The sequence below is a fragment of the Eptesicus fuscus genome, chromosome 16, assembly GCF_027574615.1.
Source record: "Eptesicus fuscus isolate TK198812 chromosome 16, DD_ASM_mEF_20220401, whole genome shotgun sequence".
In the NCBI taxonomy this organism is placed as follows: domain Eukaryota; kingdom Metazoa; phylum Chordata; class Mammalia; order Chiroptera; family Vespertilionidae; genus Eptesicus; species Eptesicus fuscus.
Window position 1 is genome coordinate 3093560 of NC_072488.1, and position 16062 is coordinate 3109621.

Consider the following 16062-nt stretch of genomic DNA (forward strand, 5'->3'; position numbering starts at 1 on the left):
AAATGAGGTGTGCTTTTCTCAGAAGTTCTCTGGCTTCCTGCCTCTACCTTGCACCAGACCCCAACTTCTGAATTTAGCGTGCCCCAGTCCTGATGGTTTTAGGTGTGTGGGTGGGAGCATGTGTGTATATGTATGTGTGTGTGTGTGTGTGTGTGTGTGTGTGCGCGCGTGCGTGCGTGTGTGGTTTAAAGGCTGCAGATATATGAAAAGATGCTCAACACCATTAATCAATTAATCAGCAGAGAAATGCAAATCAAAACCACAATGAGCTATCACTTCACACCTGTCAGAATGACTATCATCATAAATTAAGAAAAAATAAGTGTTGGCGAGGATGTGGTAGAAAGGGAACCCTCATGTACCGGGATTGTCAAGTTGTGCAGCCACTACAGAAACCAGTATGGAGATTCCTCAACAAATTAAAACTAGAGCTGCTATATGATCCAGCAACTCAACTTCTGGGTATTTATCCAGAGAAAATAAAAACACTAACTTGAAAAAAAATACTCACCCCTATTTCATTGCAGCACTATTTATAACTAGAGGCTCAGTGCATGACATTCATGCTCTGGGCGGGGGGCGGGGGAGGAGGGGTGGTCTTCAGCCTGGCCTGCACCCTCTTGCAGTCCAGGACCCCTCGGGGAATGTCCACCCACTGCTGCAGAGGCGTGAGAGGCTCCTGCCACCGCCGCTGCACTCGCCGGCTGTGAGCCGGCTTCTGGCTGAGTGATGCTCCCCCTGTGGGAGCGCACTGACCACCAGGGGACAGCTCCTGCATTGAGTGTCTGCCCCCTGGTGGTCAGTACGCATCATAGAGACCGGTTGTTCTGCCATTCGGTCGATTTGCATATTAGCCTTTTATTATATAGGATAGCCAGAATATGGAAGCAACCCAAGTGCCCATCAATAGATGAGTGAATATGAGGAGGTGGTACATGTATATATATGGAATATTATTCATCAAAGAAAAGAATGAAACTTCGCCATTGGCAGCAATATGAATGACCTAGAGAGTATTATACTAAGTGAAATAAGTCAGACAAAGACAAATACTTTTCACTTACATGTAAAATCTAAAGAAAAAAATAAAACAAGTGAATAAGCAAAACAAAACCTAAACAGACCTATAGAAAAAGAAAATAAGAAAATAAAGAGTGATGCCAGGATTCAGTATAGAGCTATACCAGGTGCTGGTGTGGCTTTGACCTTCAATCCTTCCTGGCCCCACCAACTAGCTCCTCTCCTGATTTGGTTCTCTTATCCCCGAGGTTTGGTCCTGTTCTGGGTCGAGTCCCAGTCTCCGAGGCTTTGCCTTCATAGCCTACAATGCATAGGAGGAAAGGAATGTGTCTGCTCTTTCAGCAGAAAGATTAATGCACTCACAGGCTGCGCACAGGTTCCCAGCCTCTTTATCCACAGTTTCCAAATCCAACAAGCTATGAAAACAGAAAGCTTTTTTGTCACTCATCCCTGACCTGAACACGTTTGGCAGCCAAAGCTGATGTGAACTTGAGCTCTCTCGAGTCCTCATTCCTCCAGTGTGGTATAGTCTTCATATGTTTTGCTGCATAAACATTAACATACTTGATTAGGGGGTTCTGCCCTAGACCCCTCTGGGGCTGTCACATAATATATTGCATGCACACCATCATTTTTAAAACAATCTAAGACTATTATGGATCTTGTAGTACATCTGGCCCCAAGCATTTTGGATAAGGAATTGAGAACCTGTGATTTCACTTAATCCTTGGCAATCATCTTGTGCAATAATGACTATATTCATATTAAGATGAGAAAAGGGATATCAAAAAGACTTGTTGATTTCTCCAGGGTTTCAAAACCATCATAAGGGGGATCCATTCCCACTACTCACGTGCTCTTCCCAGCCTCTGGAGGGAGGTAAACCTCATGTCGGAGTAATGTGGTCCAGGTTGAAACAGGACCATGTGCGGAACATGGCGGGCTTTAGAAACTCGCCACTCAAATGTGGTCCTTGCTCCAGCAGCACTGGCACCATCGAAGGGCTTGTTAGATGACACATCTGGGGGAACACGCAGGATCTACTGAATCAGAAGCAGAATCTGAATTTTATCAAGACCCCCATCTTCCCCACCCCTAGGGCTTCATTCTGCATGGAAAGTTTGAGGAGCTTGGGACCCAATGTTTGAGAGAGGAGGAGATCGCATGCCACTCTTACAAGGTCTCAGATGCCAGGATTGTGATTGTTCACGCGGATTACACTGTAGGGCTGAGCCTTTGCTGGGAGGCAGGTGAGGAAGAAGGAGAATGCCACGTTTCCCAGTCCAATCGTTGCCAAGAGAGGTACGTGCCCATGAAGATAAAATAATCACATGTGCATGGCTTCACACGGTAGTGCTAGTTTTCTACTTATCAAGGCAAATCCTATAACTGCACAGTTACCTCTGGGAAAAACTCAGTAAAAGTAGCAAACCAATTTAAACCATAATTATTAATCACTTGCTCATCAATGGTCTGGCCCCCCAGAGCAGGGTTTTTCTGAACTGAATAATTCTGTGCTGTGGGGATGTCTTGGGCATTGCAGGATGGTTAGTAGCATTTGCCCGTGCCCTCTACTTTCTAGATGCCAGTAGCATCACCCCACTCCTAGTGGTGAAAGTCAGAATGTCTTCAGATATTGCCAAATGTCCCCGGGGATAAGATGAGCCAGCATCACTCTCAGTGGACAATAACTGCCATAAAATGTCTATGAATTCACTTGTTTCCTACCCTATAGTTCACCAAGCATAAGATATACCTTCCTGCTTATTCATCAGATAGTCAGCACTTGGCTGTTACTAAGCAAAGCTCTTTGGAGAGAAGGTTTTCACATGAATAGACAACAGACAATACATATAACTGGGTTGTGATGACATTGAGGACAGTACCTGAGAAGGTTCCTGGTCACATGGATATCAATTCTCTTAGCCAGCTGTATTCAGGAGTCATTTCTGTGCTGTGAAACTTTATGTGCTCACTTTGGGGTTCTTGTCTACATGGACAGGTCACGCAGCAGTTCTTTTTAATGGAAACTCCTAGGTTTGTTTAAACACATGATGGAGAGGATTTGGGGCTGAAGTCAGGATCCTGGAATAAAGCTCCCAATAGAAGGCAGGAGGCAAGGCTGCCCAGTCTTGACAGGATGCTCAGAGGAGGCACATGGCATACGCAACGATGGGGAGAACTGAAGAACATGGGCTCTATCTTGTGGCTGATTCTGGCTTCAGAGATTGTGCATGGTTTATAGATCTCAAATATCTCCAAGCGAAGCCCTTGGGGTACAGGGGGTGAGGGGGGGGGATGCTCTACACTCTTCGGCAGCCACAGAGCAGGACTCTAACTTAAAGAGCTCCCAAAGCTATAATTTCTGGGGCCTGAGGGGAAGTCTCATATTTGCTACGATGTATGAGGCACTGGGCAAGAGCTGGGGGAAAATTAAGGGTTGAATAAGAAAGAAGTTCCTCAAGACACATAAATTTCAGGAAAAGAGATGCTCATTAACACATACACATACACGTCGTGCTGGGTGCTAAGGAGAATGCTAGAAATTATTTAGTTTAAGTACAAGAATAGGAAAGTTTTGCTCAAAGAGAAGGAATAGAGACAAATGAGCTGGGTGGCCAAACCAAGTGTTCATCTGTTGGTTCTATGGATGAAGAAAAACGTCTGTAGCTGTTGGAAACTCACCTTGACATTAAGAATGATCAACACTCTGGGTTTCCATGTTGGTGGGAAAGGGTTTGCCTGCCATAGGAATAGGGTGTGGATGCTGGAAAATGACAGCTCGAAGAAAGCCTTTCTGTTCTCCAAGCAATCGCTGTTTTGGAGTCTGAATGAGAGCCTCATACTGCCTGTAAGCTGATCTTTCTCCTTGAAGTCACTCTTCATAAATTCTCCCTGAGTCCAGGGCCTCCTCTTTTAAATATACGAGGTGTCTATCAAGGCAGCATAGACAAGGCTATTTGAATGTACAACGCAGGACAGAACAAAAAGTTCCATGTTTGATTAACTAGAAAGTTTGTCCAGTGGAATATTCATGCTTCATATAGTATTATAACACATTTGGCCCTGGATTGAAAAATAAATATAATGTTCCCAGGTTGAATTACTAGTAAATACTATATCCTCTGTGTTCCCGTACTATGTGCACATGGCTCTATTTCTCAGTAATAATTTACTCATTATGGTGACAGGTAATGTAGTGGACATTGAGGGTATAGAGATTTAATGCGAAATTAACATGGTCTTCTCATTAACGTTGAACACAATGTTATAATGTTAGAATGCACTATGGGAAATAGGATAAATCCTAAAATCTCAGTGGCTAAGCACAATAGAAGTTCATTTCTTGCACACACAAAGTCTAAAATGTGTGTTTCTAATCTGCAGGAGACTCTCCGTTAAGCAGTAATTCAGAGATCCAGGTTCTTTCTGTCTTGTGGCTCCACCATCTTCAACATCTGGCTTCCAAGTGTGAAGGGCATGCATCTGCCTCTGTCTCACCTTGGCACGGGAGTACCCACTTCACCTCTGCTCAAAGTCTAGCAATCACTTTCAAGTCCCTGGTTGGGCAGCCACTGTCCAGCAACAACTCAACACTATGGAAATAGAAGAAGAATCTTTGGTAGACAGCTAACATCCAAGCAGCAGTCCTAGAGTCCCTGAGTTTGGGTTGGGTAGAGGCTACAATTCCCAGCTTCTCATGTGTCTAGGAAGAGCCACGTGACTAATTTCCAGCCAATGGGATATATGTGTAAATTTTATGAGGTCACTTTCAAGAAACTCCTTAATATGAGCTGTGTACTCCGTTTTCATTTTCTTCTTTATCCTTTCCCTCTTCTCTGTTGGAAGTAACAGCTGGAGTATCCCAGCCACCATCTTAGACCACATCTACGAATGGCAGAGGGAAAAGTTAAGAAATATCCAAGGTGCCCTGGCCATTGTCGCTCAGTGGTGGAGTGTCAGCCCGCGCACCAAAGGGTCTCAGGCTCAATTCCTGGTCAAGGGCATGTACTTGGATTGCAGGTTCATTCCTGACCTCTGGTTGGGGTGTGTGTGTGTGAGGCAACCAATCGATGTGTCTCTCTCACATCCATGTTTCTCTTTCACTCTCTCTTTCAGTGTCTCAACTTAAAGAGGAGGCAAGTAGTGGCATATTTCTAGAAGCTTGGCAGTCAATAACAGTGGAAAGACTTAATCACTTGGTGGCTGGGCCTTTTGGCATCTCTCTTTACTCATGGACCTGACTCTGATTTGAGAGATGCCTCTCTTTTCTTTAATAGAGCATCGCCACACCGAGAAAGAGGGTGTTACAGCATTCTGTGGTGCATCTGTTCATGGTGGAAAGTACTCTGAAGTGGGGGGCGGAAGTTCTCCTTTAGTTCTTTTCCTTTGCAGGGACAAAGTGTGTGGGGAAACCAATGTATGTTTCTAAGGCTCAACTTCCTCATCTTTAAAATGGTCACAAAGCCATCTACTCTCCAGTTGATGGATAGCGTTTCATTGGGCTGATGGCATGTGCTGTAGGAAGATGTTTGCATGAGCTGGTGCATCTTCACGTCACATCCTACTGCGCCGCAGTCAATATATGAGCAAACAAAGAAGAAGGACACATTCTAAAAGGTGCAGAGAGCAAATGGACCTTGGGAAATACATTAGGCCTGATGCATAATACACTTCAAGGCATCGATTCACTGTAGGGAACCAGGCACACAGGAAGCCACAACGTCAGGAATTCAAATGCTTAAACTGGAATCTAAATGGATCAGTAGTCAGGGTGTCTCAAATGGATCTCAAAGGCTTCCTGTTGGGATTTCGAGCAAATATTGGGGGAAATGGCAAGACGGAGGCTCTGCAGATGTTTCCCACATTCACAGTCTATATTGAACCCCGACTTCAGGCAATGCTCAGACATCCAGGGAAACTGTGAAGGGAGGAGTCTGCTTTCCTGACACTGCCCTCTGGTCTAAATCCATTACAAACCTTCCAGCCTGACAGGTCATAGAAACTTACGTGATCAGAGCTCGAAAGGTCTGGAACGGAGAAGTATTAACTGAGCTTTTATCATTAATTGTTATGCTTCTTCTTTTCACTTCGAAGCCTTCATTGGGAAATGTTCCCCAAAGCTATAATTACGCTGAATAATGACAGAACTTATTCAACGAAGCAGAGAGCAGACACTTTTTGAAATAGCAAAAAAATTTGCAATCAATTAAATATTAATGAAAAATAGTCTGTCTCGGAATCTATTTTTTCACATTCATTTCATCTCAGACTTGTATTTAATCTACAGAGTTCCATCAGCATTGGAATTAGTGACATAAAAATGTATGTTAATTTCACGGTTTTTCCCAAGAGCAGTTTTTCTCTACCAATTAAGAATCGGAATGAGAAAGAGGTTAAAACTAGGGTAAAGAATCACACATTTCTAGATTATTAAGATCAGTGCTATCCCATGGCCATCACAATGAAGGCAATAACCTATATTCCTATGCCTATCCTGTTTCTGATAGATATGTTTAGGTTTTTAGCTGGTAGTTATGAAATAAAGTTTTGGTATTACATATGGGTAGCATCTCAAAACAAGTGATGTTTCATGAATTGCTTAGTTTATTTCACAGAGTATGTTTATGTGAGGGTAAAAGTCTCCTTAATTTTGGTTCTGCTAATATCATACATAGAACCCAGTCTTTGTTATCATAGAGTGATATGAAGATTTTTAACTAAAAGCATACTATAAACAATAACAAGTGGGCAGACCCCATACAGTAACTAAGGATTGATGACAAAGTATAAGTGGCACCTTCAGACGTAGAAATTCCAAGGTGAAGGCCAAGATTTGTCTGGGTTCAGGGATTCCTCTGATGGTTAGCTCAGTTGAACAGCGATGCTATCGCAGGTACTAGATCCTTTCCGAAGGATTTAGGTATAATTTTTGTACTTCTTGCCTTATCCTGAAGAGTAGTCCAAGTGGTAGCCATTGCCTATATGAATCTCTCCTCCATCTGGTGCACAAAATACTTCCTCCATCATCCCCACAAAGCAAGGAGACAGCACTTTTTATAGCTGGTGGCCATACCCACTGTCTTCTATTATTTTCTGCCACAGCCTATTTTGCTAGAATGTTTGTTCTTTGGAAGCAGGAATTCTACTTGTCTTGTTTACTGTAGGTTCCCTAGTTCACAGAAGAGTGCTTGGCATAAGAAGAACAAAATAAATATTCTAAATGACTTATTCAGGGCTATTTTCTGTAACTTTTGAGTTTTACAAGGGCCCTCCTGCCAATTTAGCTCTGAAACCTGCTGTCAAGTAAATGAGCACATGACCTCAAACTAATTGCTGCAATGACAACTTCCTTGTCTGAAAATGGGGAAAACGCGTCCCTCACATGGTGGTTATAGGACCACACCAAATACGGCCTGGCAAAGTGCTTCAAAATCTGCAACTTGTCACTGCCGTTGACTTACCAAGCCTTCCTGGTTGGGCACGAAAGACAAAGCACATTGAAAAATAAAATCCAGCCCTAGCCGGTTTGGCTCAGTGGATTAGAGCGTGGACCCATGGACTGAAGGGTCCCGGGTTCGATTCCAGTCAAGGGCACATGCCTGGGTTGCAAATTCCCCAGCCCTGGTTGGGGTGCATGCAGGAGGCAACCAATCAATGTGTCTCTCTCACATTGATATTTCTTTGTCTTTCCCTCTTCTGTCTACTCTATCTAAAAATCAATGGGGGAAAAATATCCTTTGTTGAGGATTAACCAAAAAAATAAAAAAAAAATAAAAAAAATAAAATCCAGGCTGATTTAAAATAAAGCAGGACAAAACCTGGTAGAAAACAGGAAATGATGTCAGACGTACGATCTTGGCTTCCTTTCCACGTTGGGAAGTGGTTCCCATAAAGGAATAAATAACCGAGCAACTGGGAAACCTCGCTCAGCTCCCCTGGTCTCAGGACGAGAGGCTCTGGGACACCGAGGACTCATTAGCCCCAGGTAAGGAGACCTTTGCTCTGAAGTTCATGGCCATTACCTTGAAGCTAAAGATATGATGGGGATGCATTTCCTTAGAGCAGGTTCTGAGTGTACGAGTCACCTCCCTCCACCCACAGGCCCCGAAGCGCTCCCTTAGCAGCCCTGTCAGCAGGAATGCAGAGAGCAGCCTGCGAGGGAGGCCTGGGCAGGGAAGGCTCAGACACTGCCATGGGTTGATCACCACATTTATGGGAATCTAATTGACACCCGCCCTCCTCCCCAATAAATCCTCAATATCCTGGAACATTTTTCTTTCTCAACCAGCAGAGGGATTGCAAGATTTCAGCAGAAACTGACCACTATCTTGATGGCTATAGCTTCTTTTTAAAAAATATATTTTTATTGTTTTCAGAGAGGAAGGGAGAGGGAGAGATAGAAACAACAATGATGAGAATCATTGATTGGCTGCCTCCTGCACGCCCCACACTGGGGATTGGGCCTGCAACCCAGACATTTGCCCTGACCGGGAATCGAACTGCGACCTCCTAGTTCATAGGTCGATGCCCAACCACTGAACCACGCTAGCCAGGTGATGCCTATAGTCTCTTAACTAGCGCTAAATCCTCTCTCAGTCTTTCCTTTCACAGCTGGGGCTTTGCATTGCAATTCTAATCTCAAGGGCAGGAACCAACTTTTCAGTGTCTGACTGTGCCCTGAACTGGCTATATGACCTTGGAAATTGTCCTTTCTGTGCTGTAGCTTGTTCGTTGAGGCAAATGTAGGGCAAGGTCAGCCTTGTCTCAGTCCATGGAAGGCACGGTCAGGTGGGAGCCATCATAGGCTCCTGACAAACGTGTTGCTCCTTGGCTGGGTGTGCGATGTTTTTAGGGGTCTGTGTGACCTTCTCTTCACAGCAAGAGGGCTGGTCCCATGGCCACTGCTGCCTATGGTGTCCCTGGGTGGGGCCAGAGGGCCTCTTTTCGTTCTGTTGGCTTTAATAAAGGGACATTCCCGTATGAACTCACGGACACAGACAACATTATGGGGATTGCCAGAGGGAAGGGGTATGGGAGGAGGTAGAAGAGTTGGTAAACACACAATACAAGATACAGATGATGTATTGTATACCTATATATTTTATTAATCAATGTCACCCTAATAAATTTTAAAAAAGAGAGAGAGAGAAAAAAGAGAAACGTAGGGAATTAGCCAGCCGAAAGAGGTTATTCTCGCCTCTAACTGCCACACAGTGAGCGACAGAGACACAGAGCTCTCCTCAGTTTTGGGGGAGCCATGACGGTGGTCATGTGTCACTGCAAGCAACCGCTTTGTTGCATCGTTTAATGCATCTTGGTCTGTTACTGTGCTGTTAGACTATTGAGATCTGAGAGTTGTTTTCACAGCAGTTGGCCTACTCTGACTAATGTGTCAAGAACCACTGCATCGAGTCCACTAAAAATAGAGTTCTTCAATTATGCGAAAATCGAGTTTTTCTATTATGGATCATTTGGTACAATAGGCAGAAGATAGAGTACATTTCCCCCACAGTTTCTAGAGCCAATCTTCAGGAAAGAGGAAAAGGGATAATTCACCCTGGGTAGAAATTATGGATCCACAACCAACATTTTTTTATATATAATGAAAAATAACCTTCTATCTAATTGCATAGGAGCATTAAAATCAAGCAAATGTGGTTTTTCAGTTGTAAGGCTTAAAGCAATACTGGTGAAGACATTACATGTTCACACCCATCTTAAAAGGCAACCTCAATAACCTTGGCTTCCTTTAGTCATAACGCTGTCCTGGCCAGGTAGCCCCACCCCTCCCTAGAGTTTGGTTTCATGAAAGCCATTTGGCTGAGCCATGGCTGCCCTTTGGTTCGGGTGGGGTCTTCCATAGTCTGGCAGCAGAGCCAGGATTTTACATGGGACACCTCAGTTAAAAAAAGAAATTCTTTGAGAATGTAGGAATATCTGTCCAAAAGTGAAACATCCACTCTTTGAACAGACATGGAAAAAAAAAGTCATTGAGTCTGATCCCTACACAGTCTTACGCTCAAGTAATTTCCGGGAGCCTTTCAAAAGTGTTATCTGTTTGGCAGAATAGAGATCATAAATGATGTGCTTTGTAGCAATTCATCTAGGAGCAATAAGAGAATGAGAAGTGGAGACTTCTCCCCACCCCCACTTAGTAGACGAGTTCTACGTTCCAAAATACAAAGGGATATTTTTAGAATGAGATCTGTAAGCACACTGTACCCAAGATGGGATTTGAGTGAACTCCAATACAGAAAAGTCATTTGACAATCTGGAGCCATGTCACATGGGGAATGTGTTAAATAATACTTTTCTTTCCAAAACGATTGTATCTTGTATAATGAGTTTCTTACACAACTTCGCTGGAAAAATCTTTAGCTACAACTGAAGTTTTCACTCCGCTTGAAGACCACAGTTCCACGGTGGACTCCGGTTTCCACTGGCTTTGCTCCCACGACTCTTCGATGAGCACTCCTTCATCGCCTAGTGCCTACAATGCGAAGGAGTTCAGCTCCCTGCAGAGGTGCAACACTAACAGGTGGCCCTTGATAGTCCCCTTGAGTCTCACTGCTCACAGTTGTCATCAGAGCTCTGTGAATGCACCCATGACCCCCTTAAGGTTTTGTGAGTTTTCACTGAGGCAACCTACATAAAGAATAGAGCCTGGAACACAGCAACAAGCCAATAAAGGACAAAAAAAAAAAAGAAAAAGAGCAGTTCTGTCGTTCTCTCTGCCACGTTCATCAGAGTTCAAGGTGCATGTGAAGCTGATTGAGGGCAGGGCTGGGGTTCCTTATGTCCCAGTCTGCACAAACTCCAACCAATAGCTCAACAGAAACCCACTGAACTTTGAGTATTTTCTTCTTTTTCCAAATAACTTATTATTTTGAGAGCCTGGGGCTCTGTCTTCAATACACATTTCCTGACAAGAAGAAGGAGAACAGTTTAAGAAACACAGAAAACCCAGGGGTCAAAAGTTACCCCATTTATTCGGGAAACTCATTTCACTCCAAGTTACAGTCAAAGTATCTGTTTACCAGATCTGCCGTCACCATTGATGTCTGCAATCACTTAGAAGAATCTCGATGAAGTGAGTTCTCACCTAGAAGAGACTCTACATGGGAAGAAAAAAACCACATGGAAGGAAGCGCCCCGCCCCCCCCCCCCCCCCAACCTCCATCGGACACTGCTTTCAGAATTGGGCATTTTTCAAATCTTCAAAGCATATCTTGACTGTATTTAGTTATTCCTTTTCTATTTTAAAAATACTTTTATTGATTTAAGAGAGGAAGGGAGAGGGAGAGAGAGATAGAAACATCAATGATGAGAGAGCATCATCGATTGGCTGCCTTTTGCATGCCCTCTCCCCCCAACCCCCATTGATGATTAAGCTTGATACCCGAGAACATGCCCTGACCAGGAATTGAACTGTGACCTCCTGGTTCATGGGTCGACACTCAACCACTGAGCCACACCGGCCGGACTATTCCTTTTATTCTAACTTAAAACATTTTGAGGCAGAATTTGAAGCATTTAGAAGGCAGTTTGTGGCTGGGTCCTTCATGGAAAGATGGAGGCCTGTTTTCTGCCACCATCAGAGACTGCATCTGCAGGGGAGTTGAGTTTGACCGAATGTTACTGGCCAGTCTAGGTCACTTGTATTAAAAAAACAACAACAAAAAGCAAAAACAAAATCTTTACCAACTGTCTTTTACTTACAGGTGAGTATCATGTTCAAAGCCTCTCATTTAGGGGATCATTAGGGGAAGGGTGAGGCTTGGTCTTCTTGCGATGTTTGCTGCGCATTCACCCTGGATACAAAGCCTTCGACAGCTGGTAGGTAGGCCCACCTGCTTTTTCATCAGGTGACCTTGTTCACAAACCATGTGCTATCCAGTTACTCCTTTTGTTTGTGTGTGTCTAGGCTTGGGGGCCTATGGAAAGGGCAGGGAGGGTAGAACATAATCTAATTACCTTGATGGAGAGATGGGCTGATTAGAATCAAGAAAGCTCAGTTTAAGGCCTTATGGGATTCTCAATCTGTGTCCTTGGGGCATCTCTGAACCTCGTTTTTCTAACCTATAACATGTGACAAATAGTACAGGACAGATTGTCCTGGACATTAAATAATATATGCGGGAGTTGGGAAACCTAATGGCATCTGGACCAGAAATGGTAAAGAGATTATTTAGGGAAAGGATCTGAGCAAAACCCCATTAGATCTGCTTGGTTATTTCATGATCAAACTTCTGTTTTAGAGAGTGTAAACATTTAATTTATATCTTTGACAGTATAAATGACTTTATTATGTTAGTGTACCTTAGAATAGCTGTGTGTTTGCACCTCGCCCATGCCACACCCAACATTCATAGCAATTTTTAAAAAATATCATCTGCATCCGAAGTTATTACATCCAAACATCTCCCAGAAACAAAACATGAATCAAGGGAGTCCTTAGCCAGCTTCTAAATTCACCCCACACGTTTTTCTTCAATTTCGGTTGACATTCAATATTATTTTATAGTCAGGTCAGCGTATTATTTGATATTCAGTGCACAGCATAGCATAGTGGTTAGACATTTACATAATTTACAAAGTGACCCCACACTTGGATTGAGTCAAAGATGTGTTCTTGTAATTTTCACTTTCTGAGAGAAAGAAATAAAGTTTGGTTGTGTTTTGCTGCAGAACTTTGGGGGTCAATTTGTCACAGCTGCTGCTATTACTAACAAAACTAACATAACAATTGCTACTGGAAATGAAATGTTGCCTTCATAAATAGGTGGCATTGACTTGGGAATTAGGCAGGATCAATGGGAAAAAAAGATCTTTCTGCTTAGAATACTATTCTATTCATACTAGAGGCCTGGTGCACAAAATTTGTGCACAGGTACAGTCCCTAGGCCTGCTTTTATTTAAAATACTCTGTGCTTGCAACCATGCAGTTCTGTGTATGTCAGGAAAAATCACATACACATCCTATCATTCTATCTGTGTGCTGTGTGGCTTTGAGGAAGTCATTCACCATCTCTGAGCCTTAGGCACCTCACCTGTTATGTGGATACGATAATAACAGCTAATATATAAAGTTGTCCTGGGCGTTAAAATGTGGCAATGTATATAAAACACAAAAATACACTATTTTCTAGACAGAAAGTACTCAGTGATAACTATTGTTATCGTAATGAAGATGGTGTTAAAAAAGGAATGTTTTTGGTTCTATGTCATCTGATTTATGAGGAGAGATATAAAAAAGACTCAAATTATGACAGATCCTTACAATTTATAGTAGAAACCTCATACCATTGTCATAAAGGGGCAGTCTCTATTTCACTTTAATTGGAGCCAAAAGATTAATCACAGAAATGTTCCATAAATAAAATCTCTACCCTAAAATGGAAGTAATAAAATTTATCCCTAGTATCTTTGAAAACAGGAAGATTCTGGACATACTGTTACTACCAGATACCATGATCTGGATGATGAGGTCTCACAATTTAGTTTTACAAAACCTTTGAACTAAAAAAAAAAATAAAAAAAAATTGACGTAACAATGACAATGGACACGAATGGAAAGTAAATTCTCTTTTCAAGCTATGGTGAGAGAAGAGGTTACACAATCAAAGGAACCACCTATGATGTCCCACAGTTCACAAAGTGTTTTTTCATATTCACGACCTTGTGTAGACTGCCTACAACTGTCAAATCCAGGTTAATTCTCACCCCTAGTTTACACTTGAAGATGGAGACTCACATATTTCAAATGTCTAGTCCAAAAGTTACCTACCTGGTAAGTCCCAGAGCTAGGATGAAGCTAAGAATTGATCCCAACAATTCTATGCCTTTTTCATGAAAGATCATTATCTCTCTGAAAGCAGATCTATTTCAATAGATGAGAAAGCTTTGATGAAATACAGCAGTCGAAGCACTCGGTGAAAGAGAAACATTTATCTCCAATTTCAAGAACGTATTCTCTATTAATGTTGTTGAAACCTATTTCTACTTCATACAGATGATCTTTGCAACAACAGTTGAAGTTTTTCTGCCATGAAAAAAAAAAAAAAGAAATCAATCCATGAATACAAATAAAGTAAACCCCAAGGACAGAGGAAAACCGCTGAGAGAAACCATTGCTTGTTAGGAAGAGAATTCTCATCAAAAGTGTGCGGCTCCTCATGAGATCATCAGGAGAGCAGCACCATATAAAACTAGACTCAGAAGATAACAAGCATAAATAGGTTCTAGAACTGCCTACATTCCGCATTCCCCTTTATTAATATTGCAAGTGATTATTAGGACTAAATATTTTGAAGATAATGTCTCTTACCTCCTCTCTACCCAGCAATCTATGCACTGGGCCTCTTAGACGCTATTTCTCTCACACACCTACCACCCACCACCTGCACACTCACACACAGACACACTTCTGTGCTCACGTTTTCTCTGTCTCTAACATCCTTCCTCAGCTGTTTCATGTGGTTGATCAAGGCTTCATTTGGCTGTAATCTAATCTATTTTCCCAGCTCCCACTAAATTAGATATTCCCCCTCTCATCTCAGCTCCCAGGACACTGCCCTTTTGTTTACAAAAGGTCTGTAGAACTGGGTTCATTTGCTGTCTCTCTTGTTTGTCTGCAAGAGACAAAGGAAAGGCATTCCAAGCGCTCGCCAGCCACAGGTAGGTCACGTCCGACCTATTGGACAGCTCAGGGCTATAGCCCGTGCCTCCTACCAATTCAGTGTTCAGCAGAACCTTCTTCCAGAACACGCCAGGATTATCGCCTGTAAACTTGCTGTGGCTGACGGTGGAGAGGTAGGCAGCTATAATAGATAGAGCAAACCTCACAAAATTAAGAGTTGGGGCAAGATGAAGAGAGAGGAAGGATTTTGGATTGGTTAATCCCAGGCTATTTCCAGAGGTAAAAATCTCCTCCCCAGGTATCCTGCTTCACCCTTCCCAGCTCTCTGTCTCCTTTTCCTTTTATTTATTTATTTTATTTTATTTTTTATTTTTTAATTCTATTTATTTTTTAAATCTTTATTGTTGAAAGTATTACATATGTCTCCTTTTCCCCCCATTGACCCCTTCTAGATGGCCCTCGCTCTCCACCCCAGGCCTTCACCACCCTATTGTCTGTGTCCACAGGTTATGCATATATGCATGCAAGTTCTTTGGTTGATCACTTCCCACCCACCCACCCTCCCATGCCTCCCCTCTGAGATTCCTCAGTCTGTTTCATGCATCCATGTCTCTGGGTCCACTCCGTTCATCAGTTTATTCTGTTCATTAGATCCCACATGAGTGAGATCATGTGATATTTGTTTTTCTCTGACTGGCTGTTTTCTTATTTTTGTGATGGGATAGAGGTGGCAGAAGATGGATGAATACAAATATTGATAACAGGGTTTAACTTGCCCCCAAGGCTTATGAACACTGGGCTTTGCTATAGACAATAGCAAATAGAGGAATACTATTCCAGGTGGCAAAAGGTATGTTAGTGTCATCTTGTATAAGGGCAGTATTAAAAAGGCACAAGCTATTATCTTCCTCACAATGTAGGAGCTGTTATCCAACTTTCTAAAACCCCGTGCAGCAAGCCCACAGCCCGCGTTTCTAAACATCTCCCTGAATAAAAGAGAAGATCGCCTCCTTTTCCAGCATGGACAATATTTGTGCTTCCAAGTAGGTCGGAGTTGGCCCCACAGTGGTGGTGTCTGAAAGTCTATTTTAAACTTGGCTGTCATGACAACCACGGGATTGGGCCCTGGTGTCTCCGGCACGCTCGTAGGCCTGGTTGTGCTGTCTGGGGAGTGGCACTCGGGACCTGCCTTAGGATCAATCAACCCGCTTGGTCTTGGCAGGGGTGCTGGTCTACCAGATGCAAACAAGCCTCTGAGCCAGTTTTACTTGATCAGTTTAGATGAGAAGAGGGCAGAGTGGTGGGGGTGCGATTGCGGGTGGGCAAAGCTTCCACAGCCCTCCAAGAACACGGAAGGCAGAGCCCAAGGGACTCCGAGTCCAGATTTGAGGTTGTCTGTT

The 16062-nt window shown here is 43.0% G+C and overlaps 1 long non-coding RNA gene across 1 annotated transcript; it reads right to left on the bottom strand.

Annotated features, from left to right (window-relative positions):
- Positions 1-11733: 11733 nt before the first annotated feature.
- Positions 11734-14219, bottom strand: LOC129151891 (uncharacterized). Its single transcript, XR_008558603.1, has 3 exons — positions 14152-14219; positions 13811-14065; positions 11734-11957 (listed from the first exon to the last, which is right to left on the bottom strand). It is a non-coding gene; the product is annotated as an uncharacterized LOC129151891 (long non-coding RNA).
- Between the last annotated feature and the right edge of the window lie 1843 nt (positions 14220-16062).